The sequence below is a fragment of the Ranitomeya imitator genome, chromosome 8 (genome assembly GCF_032444005.1).
Source record: "Ranitomeya imitator isolate aRanImi1 chromosome 8, aRanImi1.pri, whole genome shotgun sequence".
NCBI lineage: Eukaryota > Metazoa > Chordata > Amphibia > Anura > Dendrobatidae > Ranitomeya > Ranitomeya imitator.
This window is the reverse complement of record NC_091289.1, coordinates 173,646,712-173,654,421: the sequence shown is the minus strand read 5'-3', so window position 1 is coordinate 173,654,421 and position 7,710 is coordinate 173,646,712. Positions and strand designations below refer to the sequence as shown.

Below are 7,710 nucleotides of genomic sequence, written 5' to 3'. Positions count from 1 at the left end.
CACATTTGTGGCCTGCTGGAGGTCATTTTGCAGGGCTCTAGCAGTGCTCCTCCTGTTCCTCCTTGCACAAAGGCAGAGGTAGCGGTCCTGCTGCTGGGTTGTTGCCCTCCTACGGCCCCCTCCACGTCTCCTAGTGTACTGGCCTGTCTCCTGGTAGTGCCTCCAGCCTCTAGACACTACGCTGACAGACACAGCAAACCTTCTTGCCACAGCCCGCATTGATGTGCCATCCTGGATGAGCTGCACTACCTGAGCCACTTGTGTGGGTTGTAGAGTCCCTCTCATGCTACCACCAGTATGAAAGCACAACCAACATTCAAAAGTGACCAAAACATCAGCCAGAAAGCATTGGTACTGAGATGTGGTCTGTGGTCCCCACCTGCAGAACCGCTCCTTTATTCAGGGTGTCTTGATAATTGCCAATAATTTCCATCTGTTGTCTATTCCATTTGCACAACAGCATGTGAAATTGATTGTCAATCAGTGTTGCTTCCTAAGTGGACAGTTTGATTTCACAAATGTTTTATTTACTTCTGTGAATCCACCTCTCGTGTCTCCCCTTTTCCTCATAGTTTGTAGCTTGCGAGCAGCAGGGCCCTCATTCCTCTTGGTATCTATTTTGAACTGTCAGGCTGCCGTCACACAGTCAGTATTTGGTCAGTATTTTACATCAGTATTTGGAAGCCAAAACCAGGAGTGGAACAATTAGAGGAAAAGTATAATAGAAACCTATGCACCACTTCTGCATTTATCACCCACTCCTGGTTTTGGCTTACAAATACTGATGTAAAATACTGACCAAATACTGATAGTGTGACGGCTGCCTTATGCTGCAATGTCTATTGTCTGTACAAGTCCCCTCTATAATTTGTAAAGCGCTGCGGAATATGTTGGCGCTATATAAATAAAATTATTATTATTTATTATTATTACTTGGAGATATATTCTGTTAAGTGCTCCCTTTATTTTTCTTAGCAGTATATAAGACTTTACATGAATGAAAATCCCATTTAATGCTATTTACAACACATAATAAATTGTGCATAATTCAAAATGTAAATACATTAAAAAATGTGTTTTTGGTTTTTTTTCTGCTATCTTCTGAAGGAGTTAATACAAAATAATAAATAAGTTATATATATGTACTCGAAAACTGATTCGCTGCCATCACGGAAAAAAAAGTCATAGCTTTAGGATAAAAAAAAAAAAAAACAGAATTAATCTTTCTCATAAAAGAATAGGTTTTGCAGAGTGCTTTATTTCTGCGAGCCGTGTCCCGGTGCAGCACATTATCTCCCGTCCATCTGCCGCCATTTTTGGAGCTGGAGCCGTGTCCGGATCTGCGGAGTCCGGCAGGCAGCAGGTGCAGTTCCGCACTGGGCCAGCAGGGGGCGGAGCGCTTCTGATGGAACGTCTGGCCGCCGGAATCCGGCTTGTTACTCTGTAGCCGCTGACAGCGCGGAGATCACATTGTAGCAGGATTCGAACGTTCGCATTGAATCTTATGTAACAGTCTGGTGAAGCCTTTAAAGGGGACGCTACCATAGAGCGTGACGCCGCACACCTCCCCGGGGGCCAGCAGCGGGGCTGTGGGAGTGGAAGGGGTTAAGTAAAGACGTATTAGAAGAATTGCGTGTCTCCATTACTTGTCCGTCCGTATTTTGGGGGTGCGGGGTCTCCCATAGCTGGGACTTACGTTTCATTGCTGCGGGAGAGGATCTGTCTCGATCTTCCTTAAATTTGTGCCGTTGAAAGGGGCGGAGTCGGGGCGGAGTCTCGGGAGAGCGCTCTTTTTTTTTTCTTTTCAAAAAAAGCTGAAGAGGAAAAAAACCCGGCAGCGAGTGAGCTAGAGGAGGGGGAGAGGATCTGCAGACGAGAGAGGGAGGGGAAGCGGAGAGCTGCACAGCAAGCTGGGCGCAGGCACTGCTAGTAAGTTGGGTGCTGCTGTCACTGCGAGAAGGGTGTGTGAGTGTGGAGGGTGGGGGAGCATGGCAGGACAGTGACAGGAGAGGAGCTGTGACATCGGGGAGAGTGCGGGGTGGACAGAGGAGAATGCACAGGAGAGGAGAAGTGACATAGGAGAGAATGCAGTGACTGGAGAGAGGAGAAGTGACAGGAAAGGAGACGTGACATAGGAGAGAATGCAGAGAGAGGAGAAGTGACAGGAGAGGAGCTGTGACATCGGGGAGAGTGCGGGGTGGACAGAGGAGAATGCACAGGAGAGGAGAAGTGACATAGGAGAGAATGCAGTGACTGGAGAGAGGAGAAGTGACAGGAGAGGAGACGTGACATAGGAGAGAATGCAGTGAGAGGAGAAGTGACAGGAGAGGAGCTGTGACATCGGGGAGAGTGCGGGGTGGACAGAGGAGAATGCACAGGAGAGGAGAAGTGACATAGGAGAGAATGCAGTGACTGGAGAGAGGAGAAGTGACATAGGAGAGAATGCAGTGACAGGAGAGGAGATGTGACATAGGAGAGAATGCAGTGACAGGAGAGGAGATGTGACATAGGAGAGAATGCAGTGAGAGGAGATGTGACATAGGAGAGAATGCAGAGAGAGGAGAAGTGACAGGAGAGGAGCTGTGACATCGGGGAGAGTGCGGGGTGGACAGAGGAGAATGCACAGGAGAGGAGAAGTGACATAGGAGAGAATGCAGTGACTGGAGAGAGGAGAAGTGACATAGGAGAGAATGCAGTGACAGGAGAGGAGATGTGACATAGGAGAGAATGCAGTGACAGGAGAGGAGATGTGACATAGGAGAGAATGCAGTGAGAGGAGATGTGACATAGGAGAGAATGCAGTGAGAGGAGAGGAGATGTGACATAGGAGAGAATGCAGTGAGAGGAGATGTGACATAGGAGAGAATGCAGTGAGAGGAGAGGAGATGTAACATAGGAGAGAATGCAGTGAGATGAGAGGAGATGTGACATAGGAGAGAATGCAGTGAGAGGAGATGTGACATAGGAGAGAATGCAGTGAGAGGAGAGGAGATGTGACATAGGAGAGAGAATGCAGTGAGAGGAGATGTGACATAGGAGAGAATGCAGTGAGAGGAGATGTGACATAGGAGAGAATGCAGTGAGAGGAGATGTGACATAGAAGAGAATGCAGTGACAGGAGATGTGACATGGGAGAGAATGCAGTGACAGGAGATGTGACATAGAACAGAATGCAGTGAGAGGAGATGTGACATAGAAGAGAATGCAGTGACAGGAGATGTGACTTAGGAGAGAATGCAGTGAGAGGAGAGGAGATGTGACATAGGAGAGAATGCAGTGAGAGGAGATGTGACATAGGAGAGAATGCAGTGAGAGGAGATGTGACATAGGAGAGAATGCAGTGAGAGGAGATGTGACATAGGAGAGAATGCAGTGACAGGAGAGGAGATGTGACATGGAAGATAATCCAGTGCAATGAGTGGAGATGTGACATAGGAGAGAATGCAGTGAGAGGATATGTGACATAGGAGAGAATGCAGTGAGAGGAGAGGAGATGTGACATAGGAGAGAATGCAGTGAGAGGAGATGTGACATAGGAGAGAATGCAGTGACAGGAGATGTGACATGGGAGAGAATGCAGTGACAGGAGATGTGACATAGAACAGAATGCAGTGAGAGGAGATGTGACATAGAAGAGAATGCAGTGAGAGGAGATGTGACATAGGAGAGAATGCAGTGAGAGGAGATGTGACATAGAAGAGAATGCAGTGAGAGGAGAGGAGATGTGACATAGGAGAGGATGCAGTGAGAGGAGATGTGACATAGGAGAGAATGCAGTGAGAGGAGATGTGACATAGGAGAGAATGCAGTGAGAGGAGAGGAGATGTGACATAGAAGAAAATGCAGTGACAGGAGATGTGACATAGGAGAGGATGCAGTGAGAGGAGATGTGACATGGGAGAGAATGCAGTGAGAGGAGATGTGACATGGGAGAGAATGCAGTGACAGGAGATGTGACATAGGAGAGGATGCAGTGAGAGGAGATGTGACATAGGAGAGAATGCAGTGAGAGGAGATGTGACATAGGAGAGAATGCAGTGACAGGAGATGTGACATAGGAGAGAATGCAGTGAGAGGAGAGGAGATGTGACATAGGAGAGGATGCAGTGAGAGGAGATGTGACATAGGAGAGAATGCAGTGAGAGGAGATGTGACATGGGAGAGAATGCAGTGAGAGGAGATGTGACATAGGAGAGAATGCAGTGAGAGGAGATGTGACATAGGAGAGAATGCAGTGAGAGGAGATGTGACATAGGAGAGAATGCAGTGAGAGGAGATGTGACATAGGAGAGAATGCAGTGACAGGAGATGTGACATAGGAGAGGATGCAGTGAGAGGAGATGTGACATGGGAGAGAATGCAGTGAGAGGAGATGTGACATAGGAGAGAATGCAGTGAGAGGAGAGGAGATGTGACATAGGAGAGGATGCAGTGACAGGAGAGGAGATGTGACATAGGAGAGGATGCAGTGACAGGAGAGGAGATGTGACCTGGAGCAGAGTGGGGTGACAGAAGGAGGTGTCACATGAGTGTTGTGAGTGGGGGGGAGATGCAGAACACGGGCCTTTGTAGCACTGGGAGTGCAGTGACAGGCGTGTAATTAGTTGTCACAATGTTTGGAGGGGCAGATTACAAAGACGGAATGAGGGAAACACAGAGAAGAATGCAGTTATGGGGCAGTGACTGGAGTTATAGGACGTAGAAAGGAGTAGGGAGATAATAGTCAGAGACTGGGGGATTTAGGAGAAGGAGCTGATCTATGACCTGGAGGGGAGAGCAATCTCCTGAGGAAAGAAGAGCTGTGACATTATAGTAAGAGAGTGCAGTGACAGCTAGGAAGAGCAGAACAGAGAAGGTGAGCGGTCATATGGCAAAGTAGAAAGGGGAGAAACGTGACAATTGGAGAATAGGGACAATGCAGAGATAGGAGGGGGAATTGGGGACAGTGAAATTGTAGGTAAAGAAGGTAGAGACAATGCCAGTGCAGGGACAGGAGAGGAGTGTGACAGGAGAGGGATCTGAATAGTAGAAGGGCACATTGCTAGTGGCTGCAACATTAGTTGTAGTAAAAAGTGACAGGAGGGAAGAGGATGCTGTGAAATGAGGGGGGAGGGGTCAGCAACAAAAATGAGAGTAATTGAGATGAGTGAGAGATACAATGGGATGAAGGAGAGTGCAGTGACAGCAGTTAGTGTAGCATGTAGTGCAGTGACAGCAGTTAGTGTAGCATGTAGTGCAGTGACAGCAGTTAGTGTAGCATGTAGTGCAGTGACAGCAGTTAGTGTAGCATGTAGTGCAGTGACAGCAGTTAGTGTAGCATGTAGTGCAGTGACAGCAGTTAGTGCAGCATGTAGTGCAGTGACAGCAGTTAGTGCAGCATGTAGTGCAGTGACAGCAGTTAGTGCAGCATGTAGTGCAGTGACAGCAGTTAGTGCAGCATGTAGTGCAGTGACAGCAGTTAGTGCAGCATGTAGTGCAGTGACAGCAGTTAGTGTAGCATGTAGTGCAGTGACAGCAGTTAGTGTAGCATGTAGTGCAGTGACAGCAGTTAGTGTAGCATGTAGTGCAGTGACAGCAGTTAGTGTAGCATGTAGTGCAGTGACAGCAGTTAGTGTAGCATGTAGTGCAGTGACAGCAGTTAGTGTAGCATGTAGGGCAGTGACAGCAGTTAGTGTAGCATGTAGTGCAGTGACAGCAGTTAGTGTAGCATGTAGTGCAGTGACAGCAGTTAGTGTAGCATGTAGGGCAGTGACAGCAGTTAGTGTAGCATGTAGTGCAGTGACAGCAGTTAGTGTAGCATGTAGTGCAGTGACAGCAGTTAGTGTAGCATGTAGTGCAGTGACAGCAGTTAGTGTAGCATGTAGTGCAGTGACAGCAGTTAGTGTAGCATGTAGGGCAGTGACAGCAGTTAGTGTAGCATGTAGTGCAGTGACAGCAGTTAGTGTAGCATGTAGTGCAGTGACAGCAGTTAGTGTAGCATGTAGTGCAGTGACAGCAGTTAGTGTAGCATGTAGTGCAGTGACAGCAGTTAGTGTAGCATGTAGTGCAGTGACAGCAGTTAGTGTAGCATGTGCATGAAGAGGCAGTGGTTGGGGCATGCATTGCAATGTGCATGGTTATTCCTCATAAGAATGCATGGCTGTATGGATAAGGAACAGGAGATCGATATGAAGACTGGGGGAAATACTAAGAAACAATAATCCTATGAAAACGGGGTGAATGGATAGTGCCAATGCTTTAGGTACCTGCCCGTAGAGACTCTTGGAGGTCATCGAAGGATGTTTCAGACATCAGCCTGGATCTTCTGTTCATGCAGCGTCTTGGGTATCATTCTTGGACATTTTCCTTCTCATGCAGTCTTGAATGGCTTCTTCCAGGATATAAAATCTCAAATTTTGGTTGCTGCTGGCTTCTGTATCATTTTGGAATTTGACTACTGGCCCTCTTTTTTTCTGGAATGGAGGCTTAGGCTCTAGGTCTTATTCAGTCAAACTTACACGTGCTTGCTGGATGTTGCTTAGTTTCTGGAGGCTAATGCACTGGAGACTGGATTCATCATCATGTGAAAGTGGAAACTGACTCAAACCACTCCAAAACTGTTTATGGAGGCCGCAAGCAGCTTCTCTGGATTATGCAATGTATAGGCAGTATGTCCAGCCTCCCACTTCAAGGTCAACGGCAGCTTCAAGATTTCCAGACTATTCGCCCAATTCATTGCTGGCGTCTTCCTACTCGATGTGGAATAGAAGGGTTGGGCAAGTTGACAGTCGATTTACAGGAGGATCCGAATAGTGATAGAGGGTGGACTGTGAGTCATTAGTTTGGGGGGCTTAGATATTGATTCAATGCTGCAGAAAAGGATAATGACAATCTTAGAAAGGATGATGATGAGAGGGGAATGCAGGAGGACAGTGCTCTGGATCTAGAGGGGGTTGGAGACAGCTGGAAAGTTTTAGAACTGGGCCGAAGATATAGGAAAAGAGGAATAGAGAGCTGGAGGAGGGGAATGTGGTGATCCTGAGAAGGTGATCTCGTCATTTGGAGCTAGTGGAGAGAAGAGGGTGACAATTATTTAAAGGATGGAAATGATATGAAGGTTCTTAATCAGAGGGCAGAAAATTTAAGGAAAGGAGGAATATTGTAGAGGAGAGATTATGTATGAAGAGAAGGGAGACTGGCTGGATGGCAGGACATCTTGTGATGGAGGTTGGTTGTGAGAGGGTTGGAATGGAGGACAGGAGAAAGGTCTGGACTCAGGGTCAGTCTTGTTGCATGGGCAGAAGATCTAGACATTAGGAAAAAGAGAGAGAGAAAATTGCAGAGGAAGAAGAAGGGGGTGCACAGAATTAGAGGGGAGGCTGTACAGAATTAGAGGGGAGGCTGCACAGAATTAGAGGGGAGGCTGCACAGAATTAGAGAGGAGGCTGCACAGAATTAGAGAGGAGGCTGCACAGAATTAGAGGAGAGGCTGCACAGAATCAGAGGGGAGGCTGCACAGAATCAGAGGGGAGGCTGCACAGAATCAGAGGGGAGGCTGCACAGAATCAGAGGGGAGGCTGCACAGAATCAGAGGGGAGGCTGCACAGAATCAGAGGGGAGGCTGCACAGAATTAGATGGGAGGCTGCACAGAATCAGAGGGGAGGCTGCACAGAATTAGAGGGGAGTCTGCACAGAATCAGAGGGGAGGCTGCACTGAAGAAGAAGAGGAA

At 47.8% G+C, this 7,710-nt stretch overlaps 1 protein-coding gene and 1 long non-coding RNA gene across 2 annotated transcripts in view; one reads left to right on the top strand and one right to left on the bottom strand.

The window, feature by feature from the left end:
* Nucleotides 1-994: 994 nt before the first annotated feature.
* LOC138648308 (uncharacterized) lies at nucleotides 995-6,370 on the bottom strand. The gene is made up of 3 exons (XR_011315093.1): nucleotides 6,246-6,370; nucleotides 1,697-1,814; nucleotides 995-1,587 (listed from the first exon to the last, which is right to left on the bottom strand). It is a non-coding gene; the product is annotated as an uncharacterized lncRNA (long non-coding RNA).
* A 229-nt stretch (nucleotides 6,371-6,599) lies between these two features.
* The window catches only part of CDKN2C (cyclin dependent kinase inhibitor 2C), a 7,357-nt gene continuing 6,246 nt past the window's right edge, over nucleotides 6,600-7,710 (top strand). Inside the window, exon 1 of the mRNA XM_069737930.1 lies at nucleotides 6,600-7,710. This exon is cut by the window's right edge and continues 548 nt beyond it. The gene's annotated coding sequence lies outside the window, so the exon portion shown is untranslated.